A 13,325-nucleotide genomic window follows, 5' to 3' on the forward strand; every position below is an offset into this window, starting at 1 on the left:
TTCTTCAAGAGCAAGCTTAACCAAATCAATTTGTTCAAAAATAATTTGAATGGATGACCAAATATCATTGATGGAATCAATGATATTGGTCCACAATATCTTCCTAATCTCTTCTAAAGGCCTGTCAAATGTCAAGTCCTTCTCTAATGCTTTTATTTGCTCTGTCATGCTCTTATTTTTCCTTCTTTCCTCTGCATAATTTATCTTTGACAAATCATATTTCTGCTCCATGACAGTGAATTTCTCTTTCACTTTCTGCAGCTCTGTGACCTGGAGCTTCATTTCTTCCATTGATTTAATCAAGTCCTCTATGCTCTGTGTAGAAGTTCCTGCCTGTGATGTACCTGTTGCCTCTATGGGTGCAGTTGTTGCCAAAGGAATGTTTGGTGCTAAAGCAGTTGCCAATGTAGAAGGGACTGCTGTTGAAACAATTGGTACTACGGTTTAAGGCTGTGTGGTCAACTCACTCTGCCTGGACTGTACTTCTTTCTCTAATTCCTGCTCTATTTCCTTTAGTTGTTCGTTTAACTTAAGGACCAAGTCCATAATTTCTTCCTCATTTTTCTTCTCTATTACTTCAGCAGTCTGAGGGTGAATGAGGGGTGGCAACTTCAACTGTTTTCTAAGTGCAGCTATGTCTTCATTCTTTTTCTTGATTAAACTTTCTGCTACCTTCACATCCTTTGGGTCATGACCTAGCTCAATAATCATCTCCTCCAATGATATTATTCTATTGTCCTTTGCCTGTGAAGAGGCTTTTTCCAGCTGCAGTTGAGCTGTAGTATTTTTCAATGAATTTTGCAATCTATGGGCCATCATTGCTTTGTTGGTCAGAGTTGATTACACCATCTCACTCGTTTTCTTATGTAGTTCAATCTGGTCTATAGGGTGGATGTCTTTAGCTAAAACCTCAAAATCAGTTTCGAGTTAATCTGCCAAGGATTTTGGCTACTGCATTGTGGGTTTCAAGAAACTCATTTGCATTTTTCCTTCTTTGATGTCAAAGGCTAACATCAATCTAGTTTGGTTTGAAGGGGCCATCTTTAGGTACTGAGCATAGGCTTGGGCCTTTAGTTGCTCATTCTTTGTCTTGATTTCCTTAAACTTCCCCTTTATATCTATAATTTTCTCAGAAGAAGACCTGAGAGATGAAACTTCTATACTCTGTTGTCTTTCTAGCTCTTGCCTCTGTGAACTTGAGGGTGTCCCACCTATTGGGAATGTATGCAAACTATATGTTCCTTCCTTTCTCATGCTTTTTTTAGTTTCATCTATGAACTCCTCCTCTGAATAAGGATTCAACCTTTGCCTATTAGCAAAGGTTTGACCTGTAGGTCTGCGAGAATGGGTAGCTACTTCTCTATCTCTTTTCAAATTCTTTTCCTTATTCAGAGGAGTCTACACAACTGGGGGATTTCCCATATTTGTAGGAGCTAGGTGTGGCTGTGGTGGAGCTCTTTCTTCAAAGATTTCAGGCTGCTCTGTTATCTCTGGCTATTCTGATACTTGTGGTTGTCCTGTTTGTTCTGATGTAGGGACACTAGTTTCCTGTGTTTGTCCCTATGATGGCTCTAGAGAAGTTTCAGTTGGCACCTGTACAAAAGAGGCTAGGTCAAGTCTCTTCTCCAAATCTTTCATCACATTCTCAACTTCAACTTTATCACTATCCTCCTCTATCAATGTCCCTTCTCTCCATTCATCCATATTGGCATAATGTTCTATTTCAGGGATTCTGTGATGGATGTAGGGTGACATCTTATGTTTTATCCTCCTGTCACTGATGAAACCATGAGGGTCATAAATCCAAGCAAATATTTTCTTTAGTCTCATTGTTGTTTCTATGATATCTTCTGCTCTTTTCCCTGCTTCTCTATTGTTGCACACAAATGGGCCTAAGTGGTCTTTGATCCTCAATTGGGCTTTCTTCTTTGCCTTGGTGAAATGAATTTGGTCAGAGTTTAACATTTGCCTGTAATATTCCAGGGCAAACAATCTCATAGGAACATATTTAGGCAGCTTGAAAGGAGGGAGTTCACAACCATAGATTCGGATCTCAGTATGATTCTAGTACAAGTACTAGTCACCTATGTTGTACTTCTTTTACAGTTGAAGGATTCTCTTGATATCATCACAGATTCTTGGGGGAGGATGTCCTGTCAGCATGGTTGTTACAAGATAGACAAATTGATCTATGAATTCATTGTATGAATAGGGACAAGTGTATGAGTAATGGAAGATGGAAGTCCATAAAATGACTGATCTAAGATTACCTCTAGTATCAAGCTTATTCATAGAGAGCGAGATTTGTCAGTTTGGTAATATAGGAAGAGGTGATACAAGACTGTGGAATAGTTGAACACTCTCATTTTCCAATCTCATGAACTGATCATGGGTTTTGTTAGCTATGAATGCAGCATAGTCATACTTGGTAGCAGGGGGCTGGCCAAGGGTCATTTCATCCACATATTCATTGGTTGTGAAACCAAGGATACAGGAAATCATGGTAATAATATCCCTCCCTAAGCTTGTAAAAGCACCTGTCATGTAGGGTGGAGGGTTTTCTGAAATGTATTATTCTAACATGAACATTTGGCGAACTCTGCCCATCTCTGAGCTGGATAGTTTGGAAGATTTGTCAAGTAAATCAACAATAGACAGAGGGGTAAGTTTCTGATTAGGTTGCAACTTCAATATTTCATTGATGGAGTCTGTTGTAATGGTAAAAAGGATTTTCTAATCGAGGGACATTACAGCTCTAAGATTAGGGTTTTAATTGACATGGCACTGGCGAACAATGTCTAGGAAAATGTGAAAAGAAGGGAATTGGTATTTTGGGATATTTGATTCCCACAGACCAATATTGTCAACATTATTGAGGTAAAGGTCTTGGTATTTACAATGCAGTCTCAAGGGGGAGTCTTCAAATGTGAGATCTTTGATTTGGAAGTCCCTATCAGCTAATGGAAGGTAATCCAAGTCTCTATGGGGAGCATTGATTGGAGCCACATTGAGGACCACGGGGGTTTCCATTTCTGGTTCTTGTGGATTCAGAAATGAAAATGGGGCTTTTTTGAGTGAAAAAGATGTAACAGAGGTCCTGGGAGTCTTTAATTTTAAGTCCGGCAACTAAATTACAATGGAATCTTGGGTTTCAACTTAATTGCAGCAGAAATTTAGTATTTGACAGGGTTTCTGGGAGAAACTGGTAAATACCTGTATTTGAGCGACTGGCAATGGTGTACTGGTTGACTGGAAATACTCCGTGGACTGGAGCGATGTCGGGCAGCAATTTTCAGGGTGGTTGATGATTTTGGTAGGAGTTGGCCAATTTTCTACGTACTGTTTGTATGCATGAATTTTTTGGAATAAGGACAAAAAATGGATTTAACTTTGTTTTTATGCAAAGTCAAAAATTTTTGTGGGTTTCGTGACACGAACGGGTTGCATCAGCAGGATGATTTAACATTTTTTGTCTTTTGTGGGGAGGCGGTAAGTGAGTTTCATCGCACCGCTTATGGAGGGTAAGTGGTATTTGGGGGGAGCCGCATGATTCCATACATTTCTTGAAACGTAGCATTGGCACTGTTCACAAAACCGCTCACATCGCACGCTAAATGTCGATCAAAAGGCTTGTGCGATATGAGCGATATCCGTCGGATCTGAGGGATTCGATCGAACGGTGGTCGGCAATAGGAAGTGGCAGAAGGTTAACAGAGGGCGGGCCCAATAATAATTAAAGAGTTAATTATACCGGGGGTAAAGCGATTGGTCCGAAAAGTAATTAATTAATCGTGGCAATTCATTAATCCTTGTATAGTGTGGCGGGGATTCGGATTCTAAATTAACCACGGATTGGTTAATTAATTCTGTTTTATTGACTTTATTATGGTTATATTTAACCGTGGGATGGATATGTAATATTTGGGATTTATATAGTAATACGAGCGCGGGTAGTGTGTTTTCGGGTTAAATGATAATATTAATTAGTGGTTAATATGACTTTATGGAATGTGAAATGCGTGCTAAGTTTAAAACATTTTCATCATACACATTTAAAACTTAGGCTAAGTGAATATGAGGGTTTATATGGAGAATGTTTTATTTTCCCAAAAGCTTTATTAAGGGAATGAATAACTTATGAAGGGGTAATTGTTAATGAATGGGACTTAAGCACTTCAGGGATTCCAAATTATTGGGCCGAGGGTCCGGTCCCTCCAATAGTCAGAGAAATTCTCTGAGCCACTCTTACTTTGGCAATTACCTTTAGCACATAGGGGAAATTAGTGAAAATTTAGGGGAAATGAATAGGGAAGTTAATTATTTTGGCTTTGAATGTTGATGTGCCTTCCACTGCAAATTGTGCTTTGTCCAAATGATGAAAGCAAAAGATTATCAAACTTAACCGTTCACCACACATTTATTTTGCAACCTTCATCTACTTACCCTACCTACTTTATCCTAGCATGTTCACTTCTTTATTAGGGTGCACTTAGACTGGAAAACGCTTTTCAAACTTTCTTTTCTTTTACATAGTGATATCTATCTAAATCTACACTTATTACATCCAAGGGCTCAGATTAAACTGTTGAGCTCCTTTTATTCACTCTACCTATCTACTTATCTGCCAAGATTAAACAGTTTGGTCAGATTTTATTCTCTATCTCTATAAACATGAAATTGAAAACATGGAATAACCAAGTTTAAACTATTTGGCTACCATGGATTGTGGCATAGATGACAAGCTGCACACAATCTTTATTACACAAAAGTAAAGCAGTGGCATTTGGACTTGCACACTTTCATGGTCTTTTCTTTTTGTTGGGGTTCATTTTCTTTCATTTTTTTGACCTTTTCTTTATTCTTTTTGCCCTTTTATTCTTTTTCTAGGACATACCCTCTTTACATTTTTTAATTTTTTGTTCTTTCACAAATATGAAAAACATTTGCAACAAGCAAAGGTATGTACATATTTCAGAGTTAAATCAAGTCAATCATGATATATGACACCTATTGGTATAGGGGCATAACATTAGCCAAACTGCTTAATCTTGACTATTTCATGCTTTGAATTTTATGTTTATAGTTAGAGAATAAAATCTGACCAAATAGCTTAATCTTGGCAGATCATTAGTTAGGTAGAGAAAATAAAAGGAGCTCATAAGATTATTCTGAGCCCTTCGATGATATAAGGTTAGAATTAGATAGTTTACTTTTTAAAAAAAAGAAAAATATTGATAAGGGTTTGCTAGCCTAAATGCACCCTAATAAAGTGAAGAAAAAATGGTAGGATGAGTAAGTGGGTAAGTAGTAGAAAGGTTGCAGAAATATCATGTGATTACATAAAAGCACTTATGTCATTGTTTTAAATGAATCTTTCCAATATGCATAAGTAGAGGACAAAGCAAAGGCAATGGTTCACAATGTGATTTATTTAACATCCCTTCATTCATTTTAACCCCTATGACACTCACTAACTTCCCTTTCACAATAAAAATATTAATACCTATAGTTCTTTAAGTCAAAGAGGCTCAGAGCATTTCTCTAACTTCTGGTGGGACCGGATCCTCGGCTTGATGACTTAAGGAGGAAAGGTGTTAAATTCCCTTATAAATCATTCATCCCCCTCACAAAACCACTTTTCCTAAGGTTAAGTTCTCTTGCCTAGGAAAACCCCTTTATAAACATGTTTTATGTGAAAAACCAACCAAATACATTTATCCTAAGTACTAAGTGTATGGAATGCGCATAAGATTTTGCATAACTAAGTACAAACTCCCCTTCTGCTCATCTCACCCCATATTAAAATTTTAAATTAAATATATAAAAATCCCGAAAAACCCATTTTCCAGAAAGTTTATCAATATCCATTACCATATGCTGATACATACAAAAAAACTAAATGATTTATTGTTGAAATACACAGTAAAAAGTTAAAATGCACAGTAAAAGTAAACACAGTAAAGGATATTGATAGGTCATCAAAGTAAAAGTGTATCAGATGAAAGAGTATCAATAAATTGTATCAGATTGAAAAATCAAAGTGAAGATAGATGAAAAAACAAATTAGAAATGGTACATCTTCCAGAAATTTCCTGTTTAAAGCATAATTTTGCAGAAATTATTGTGGCCAATCAAAGATGAATTTTTATAAACTGGAGGAGGTTTGTGTTCCTAAAAGGCAAATATACAAAATCCTATCTCACTTTCTACACAGGTAGTACAAAAAATGAGATAAATTCATATCTTCAGAGCCTATTTTTCAGACTGTGCAAAGTCTTGTTTTTGCCATCTTTTGCAGAGAATATTATGAACATATGGAGATGGATTTTTGGAAACTGAGAGATATTTATCTCAATAACACACTTAGCTATAGGAACCTATTTCATTTTTTACATATCTATCTTGGATTGAGATATAAAAAGGTATCGATGGACCCTAATTTTGTAGAATTTCTGGGGCAGAATGCACAAAGGAAGGAGGTAGTTGGTGACTTGGAAGCCTCATCATCAATTAAGAGTTGCTATAAAATTCGAATTTATCTTCTTTGTCACCATAAATTCATAAATATAGTGCCAAATGGATTCATTAGTTTTGAGTGTCCTTTGTTTAAGTTCTATTAATGTAAAATAGTTTGAGATATTTGTCAAACCAACCTTGATATTTTTTCAAGATATTTCAGTTTACAATTTGTATAAATACTTCTTCATTTGAAGTATTTGAGGGGGATTCTTATAAATTTCTATAGACTTCTTGATCAAAATACTGTAAAGCTATTGGATCATTGACTGAGCCAGCAAGCTAGATTGAAGAATAAAGACCAGATATTTCAAAGGATTCATGTGTTGGACGAAGTGCAGACAAGTATTTTCTCACATTGTTGTTATCTTTCTTAAAGTTTTTCCATAATGTATATCTGAATCTGAATGCTATAAATGGAGTATTATCTCAGAATTTGTTTAATGACACTCTGTTTTAACAGTTTGGAAAATATATGTTTTCTACTGATATGTAAGTTAAGGAATTATTAATTGCTTCTTATTTTAGGTTGTTTCTTTATAATCTATAGCGAAGGATTCTTAATTTCCCTTTGTTTTTTATTACCATTTGTTCCTCTTTTCAATCATGGTCTGAGAATTATTAATTGCTCTCTCACCCTAGTTAAAACCTTTTCACCCCTCTATCCCAAAGGCCTGCACTCTACTCTACTATCTTGCCCTTTGAACCTTCCCTTTAGTGAGTTAATCTATTGCTATTTTCCTTATGTTGACTCCATAGCCCAATGGTCTAGAGATATCATCCTATCCATCTGTTTAAAGAACCCCACCATCCAATCTTCAATACAAATCAAAAACCCCCTAAACATTCATAACTAGCCTAAAATTCAAACAAACAAATCTAAATCATATAGAGAGATCCCTCTTTGAGTCTAGGTTAGCTAGAGCCTATGCTCCAAAGTTGGTTAGTGGTTACCTCAAAAATATCTTTCTTTAACCTTGAGAAATTTCTGAGTAATAACACCTTCATCTTCCATACATTGTGCATTAATCCCTACAGCATGCATGAAACGTGTTGGCTCTTGCTATATTAAGAAGTGTAACTTTCGGTCATACAATGCATCCATGTCCAACCCTAGTTCTAATAGTGGAACATTACAGCCACAACCACCTACTCCTCCAAAGAGATGTACTAGCTCTGCGCGGTGGAGAAGCCAAGGCTCGTTACAATACTATCCAAGCTATCTCCAAGATAGTCTTATCAGAAGCTTAGCTGACAAAAAGCCTTTACAATGAGTTATGAGGTTTTATTTATAGCAAAGGGTGGGGTGAACATTGACATTCCCCTTTGTGACAGTTCATCTACCCTCATGACTCTTCATCTACTCTATGATTGTTATATCCAATTATTGACACTTGAACTTCCACTTGACACGACGTTATATTACAATGCACATGTGCTCATGTGAGACAAAATGGCTTAAGCAAGCCATGCAAGACATCATTGACACTCGGTCCGTTGTGGTGAGACCAACTCTTTGACATGCTTGTGATGGTGAAGGTGGTGAGTTGATGCCAAGCTTGGTCGTCTATGATGGTGTGCATGCACCCCATGGTGACATCTTGCTCAAGCGAACTCTAACCTCCGTTGCATTCTAGGTGCATTGGTGTGGCTCCTTCATCTAGGTCATCTGCTAGCATGCACATGGCCTTCTTGGTGCAAGCGAACTAGAAACGCACTGATGCATAGTGTCATCACTAATCATCTAGTGTGTGCTGGTGGTCATGCGCATCAACTGTCAACTACATATTCAGCTCCAGCCAAACTTGCTTCTTGTCTTCGCCTTGATGAGTATGCTAAATGGGTTGGATCGCATGCATGCACACAATGACATGTGTGTTTTAGAATCCCTTGCATGCGATCAACAATACTGCTCACCATGCCTACTTTGTGCCAGCTGTTGGGGTGGATCTATAATTTGTACGGATGAAATTTCATCCGTGAGTGCATGTTGTGCCCCCTGTTGTTCCTGTTCCTGCTGCAACTCATTCACTTGTCTATGAAGATCATGTTCTTCCTTGAGTTGCTTCTTTAGCACATGCAACTCCTTCTTTGTTCCATTCAATGTCTTCGCATGATCGCGTCATCACCTCATAGCATGAGTATCCAAAGTTGCTTTCATAATTAGTGGATCTACTTGAGCTTGCAACTTTATTCCACCTCCATGTTGTCAAAAACCTTCCTCTTGCATTTGTTTCATCCGATATGATGCCTTCAGCTGTTGTTCATGATGTTTCTCATTGTGATGTTGTTGTCGTCATATCTTGATGTCCTTGTCTACGAACAACTTGAAGTCTTCATGAGTAGGCAAGCTTATAGACACTTGATCGACTGCATCCCCAAGTGTGCTCTGAACGGTGTCTTTGACTCTGTTGTCCTAGAAACCATTGTAAATGTCCTTCTAAGATGCATATGAACACCTGCGATACCTAGAGACATGGAAACACTCATGGCAAGAAATTTTTCAGTTGAAAACCAAAATGAACTTGAGAACTGACTTACAACCTACCTGTGTGACTGATCATGAAGGTCACGCAATTTCCGCCTGGAGGTTGGGAGACTTACTGCCAATACTGTACAAGGCATAGTATGGGTTGCTATGAGGCTGACTAATTGCTGGAACTATGCAATGCACAATCCATTTTAGCTGTTGACTGCTGGAATTGTGCAATGCACATTCTTATCTTGCAATGGTTGTAGGCTCAATGACTGCTTGCGGAATTTTCTAGGCGAGCAGTCACTGTCCCCCAGAATTGCACAATGCAAGTCTAGAGGATAGTCACTAGGAAGAAATGTGCATTTCCTTAGAGGAAGATAGAGCCTTCCCTCTCAGGATTATGCAATGTTGTCCTGGTGAGGCGGAGTCTGGGCAGCCTCTCCTGGTGAGGCGGAGTCTGGGCGAAGGCTGCCCAGACTCACCGACGGGCAACTGAAAGTGAAAGTGAATGCGGATGCATGGTGATGTTGAGTGTAAGCATAAGTGAATCACTATGCATGAAAATGGTGAATGACAGATTCAGAAAATGAAACAACATGCATGTGAGTGAGGCGAGTCATCGAATCAGAGACCGTTCATGAAAAATAGTTTCATGCATGCGACAACAGTGAGATGTTAACAAAAATTGAAACAGTGCTTGTACAAGCTAGTATGTATCAAAATGATAGCAAGTGCTCACCGAACTCAAGAAGACAACATTCATACGAAGTGAAATACAAAAAGCGCCAAAAATGCAACACAAGACATGGAAAGTGAGCTTACCCCAAAACAACTAAGTTGAATGTGCCGATAGCTCCTAGATGCGATGTTGGATGTCAAAGATGCAAGGTTGATGTGAGGAATGAGCTTTGTAGTGTCTGTTTGATGAGTTTTGATAAAATTGAGGCTGTGAAGCGCATGCCACAAATCTAGGGAAAGTGACACTTGGTGGGAGGTTTTTAAAATGATCCTTGCATGTAACCTCCAACTGCCAAAAATAGATCCCTACAACAAGGGATTCCTTTGCATGCTGCCTTGAGAGAAGCAGTCCATACATGCAAGTATTCTTTCTTCGGTCCTGAAGGGAATTGGTCAACTCAGCTACATATGCAAGAGGCTGCTCAATCTGATAGGAGAAAATGCGCATTTATGGATGTAAGTTGGGCTAGTTTTTTATAAGATTTGCAAAATTTATGGGTAGAAAAGCTGACTGCTGCCTAGATTTTTGCAAATTATAGGTTGAGCAGACCAGCTAGGAAGGATTGCACAGTTTTCTAGGTGAAACTTGCTCAACAGAACTGCACAATTCTGGGGCCTATCAGGCTGCCAGCTAGGATTGTGCAATTTCTGGAGGGAAGATTGGTTGCCCTCCATATTTGTGAAAATTCTTGAAGGATCTTCTCAGCCTATTGTTGGACCAAGTCCGGATGAACAACCTATGAGGGGAATGCATCAAGGTTTGATCGACAGGCTGTCTCTCTGCAAGAAAATCACCAGAGCTTATGTACTTGATGAAGTAATACATGTTGTTGTGAAGGTTGGTAGGAAGGCTCCAAATGAAGCTAAGGCAAAATTTTGGATGGTGGTTGTATTCGCTACAACACTTGGTGACACACTAGTAGAACTCCAACTCTCTTAATGGACCTTGTTCATGAAAAACAAGCTAACACCTCCAGAAGTATTGTTCAGTTCTCAATTCGTCTTGGTTTCCACACTTGCTTGATTGTAAGATGTAGCATCTTCCATTCTCTTGGTTGATTAACACACATTCCAAGCCAAATCAACACATTTGTTTCAATTAGGGTTGAGGGGTATATTGGTGCACAAGCAGTATAGTCGTCAGAATCTTCGTTTCATCTTTGGTGTTACTCCGCTGCCAGTAGGCCTGGACAGTACCTCGACGAAGTCAAATAGGAACGCAAGCATGGCTCCGCTTCCAGCAAGCATGGTCAATACCCCGGTGGAGTTACTTGCATCACCTCTCTACGCAGGAAGCCTTTCTCTTCTTTCACCTTATTCATTTTTCATTTTTTCAAACTCTTTTCGCTTTTTCTTTTTTTCATTTTTCATCTTCATAACTATGCATAACACTTATTCATTTCAGAGGCAAAAGAGGGACCTCAACTTATTGAGAGCAGAGGAGGTGTTTCCTACAGAGAAGTAGTTTATTATACCTCTGGCGTACCTATTAAGGTTTTCCCCCTCACCTTACTCTACTTGACTGGGCTGACAAGGATTAACCCAAAAAAAACCAACTAGAGTAGGTGATACGAGTGAGTGCACAAGCGTTGTGTTTTCACTAAGGTTCACTTCGAACAATATGTATTTTCCATTGATGTATCATGGACTGAAGACAACAAGTTCTTACATAAGAGAGAGGACAACAGATAACCAAATGGTCATAGTTGTACAAGTCCTCTTGTACTTTACCCAACTTGTTTCAAGAGTCATACATGATTTCATGTGAAACTAACCTATGAACAAAACAAGAAAACAAACAATAAAGCAAAGCAGAAGCAGAAGAAAAAGTGAAAGCAAAGCGAGTAAGAAAACAAGCAAGCAAGCAAACAAACCAACAAAGTAAGTAAGAAGACAAGCATGCAAGCAAACAGACTGAAAGCAAACACTACTCATACTCCTAAGCTAACGGTGGATGGGCCATCTCACCTGAAGTGATACTTCTCATGCAGCCACTGGCACATTGTTTGACCCATGTTGGTGAAGGCATGGTTCGCGAAGAAGACAACTATGTGAACCAACAAAAAAGAAAGATATAACATTGAAGACAAAAACACTCTGATTTTACAAATGGCCACAGAACAGAGATGAGTGAAAGAGAATGACATGCACTTTGTGGAGCTACCATGGTGTTGTGCTACACTACATGTAGATGTTGAGTGTGTGCATTCTATTCACTGTGACATGCAAGAAAACATGAGAAATATATACCACTTATGTTGTGCATGTGTGCTTGTTGTGTAAGATTCCTCCAACACATGATTGATGGGATCGTGTAGTTCGAGTGGAGGAAGTGAAGTCCAGGTGTTTGGTTGATCTTCAATGCAAAACAGAGAGTGATGAGCCTTGATTCTTTCAACAATTTCCTAACCAGAAGTTAAACCAACCTCAGGACAGTGAGGGCCTGACATAACCATTAGCTTGGGCTGAAGTGCCTCGACAGTCTATAGGGTTTCAACTCTGTTGACAAATAGATCATTGTAGACAAGTGTCTTAGATAGATTAACACTAATTGAATCAACATCGTGATCATATGAAGAAGTAGAGAGATCACGACAGCCAAGATCAAAAAATTTAGGATGTTTTTCGACATCCTCATGATTTGATGAATTGGGAAGAGGGGTAGATGAGAAGCAAGGATGTTCACCCTCTATGTTTTAAAAAAAGACAGATGACAGATTGGATGGATTTTCGAAGGATGATTTGTCCTATCCGCACTGTGATGATAGACTAATATCCAACGTGTCATGTGAATGATCAGAAGTAGAAACATATGGGAATGGGTTTTCACAGGGGAAATCAACAGTGGAAGAATCAAAAGGGATGTCAGGATGAAGCGGATGAGGTGCAGATGGAAGGGAGTCATCCTTCACTGTGGGTTCTTCTTTAGATTCCCACACACATTCATCATGAATGATGGTGCAGGCTGGCTACATAACACCATCTCCATCGACAGCTTGATCCTCATTCACAACAGGTGAGGAGTTCGGAATGGAAGAACACAAGATAGTACAATCCGGAGGATCAACATAATGCGAAGATGGAGGTTGAGGGAACAAATCCATGTGACAACTAACATGTTTGCAAGCCAAATATGCATAGATATCAAGAGTAGGAGGGGTGGGAGGATGTGACAGTTCAACAGAGGTATGTGCATGATCTCCCACATCACTCTACGGTGGTGGAGTTATTTGATGAGGTGAAGGCAGATAGTCACTTGTGACAGTGGCTGTGTCTGCTCATGATTGTGCAGTTCCATCACTGGATTATGAACGAGATTTGAGTGATTTCAAGAATTGCGGATTTTCAGATATGTAAAGAAGATACTCAAATCTCCCATCGAGAAATTCCCAACCAATATCATCTTCTAGGAATCGGTATGAATGATTAGAAAAGTGTGTGTGAAACTATTCAACGGATTAATCGAGTGTTTTTTGTAATTTCAGAATTTCTTTGTTGAGTACTTTATGGTCAAAGTGATTGAAAGCACGGTCTATCTGTGTGACCAGATGAGAAAGAGAATGAATAGATTTTCCTTCAACGGATTAATCGAGTG

The sequence above is a fragment of the Pinus tabuliformis genome, chromosome 3_1 (genome assembly GCF_031772625.1).
Source record: "Pinus tabuliformis cultivar Carrire ecotype Pingquan chromosome 3_1, CPIR1, whole genome shotgun sequence".
NCBI classification, from domain to species: Eukaryota; Viridiplantae; Streptophyta; class Pinopsida; order Pinales; family Pinaceae; genus Pinus; species Pinus tabuliformis.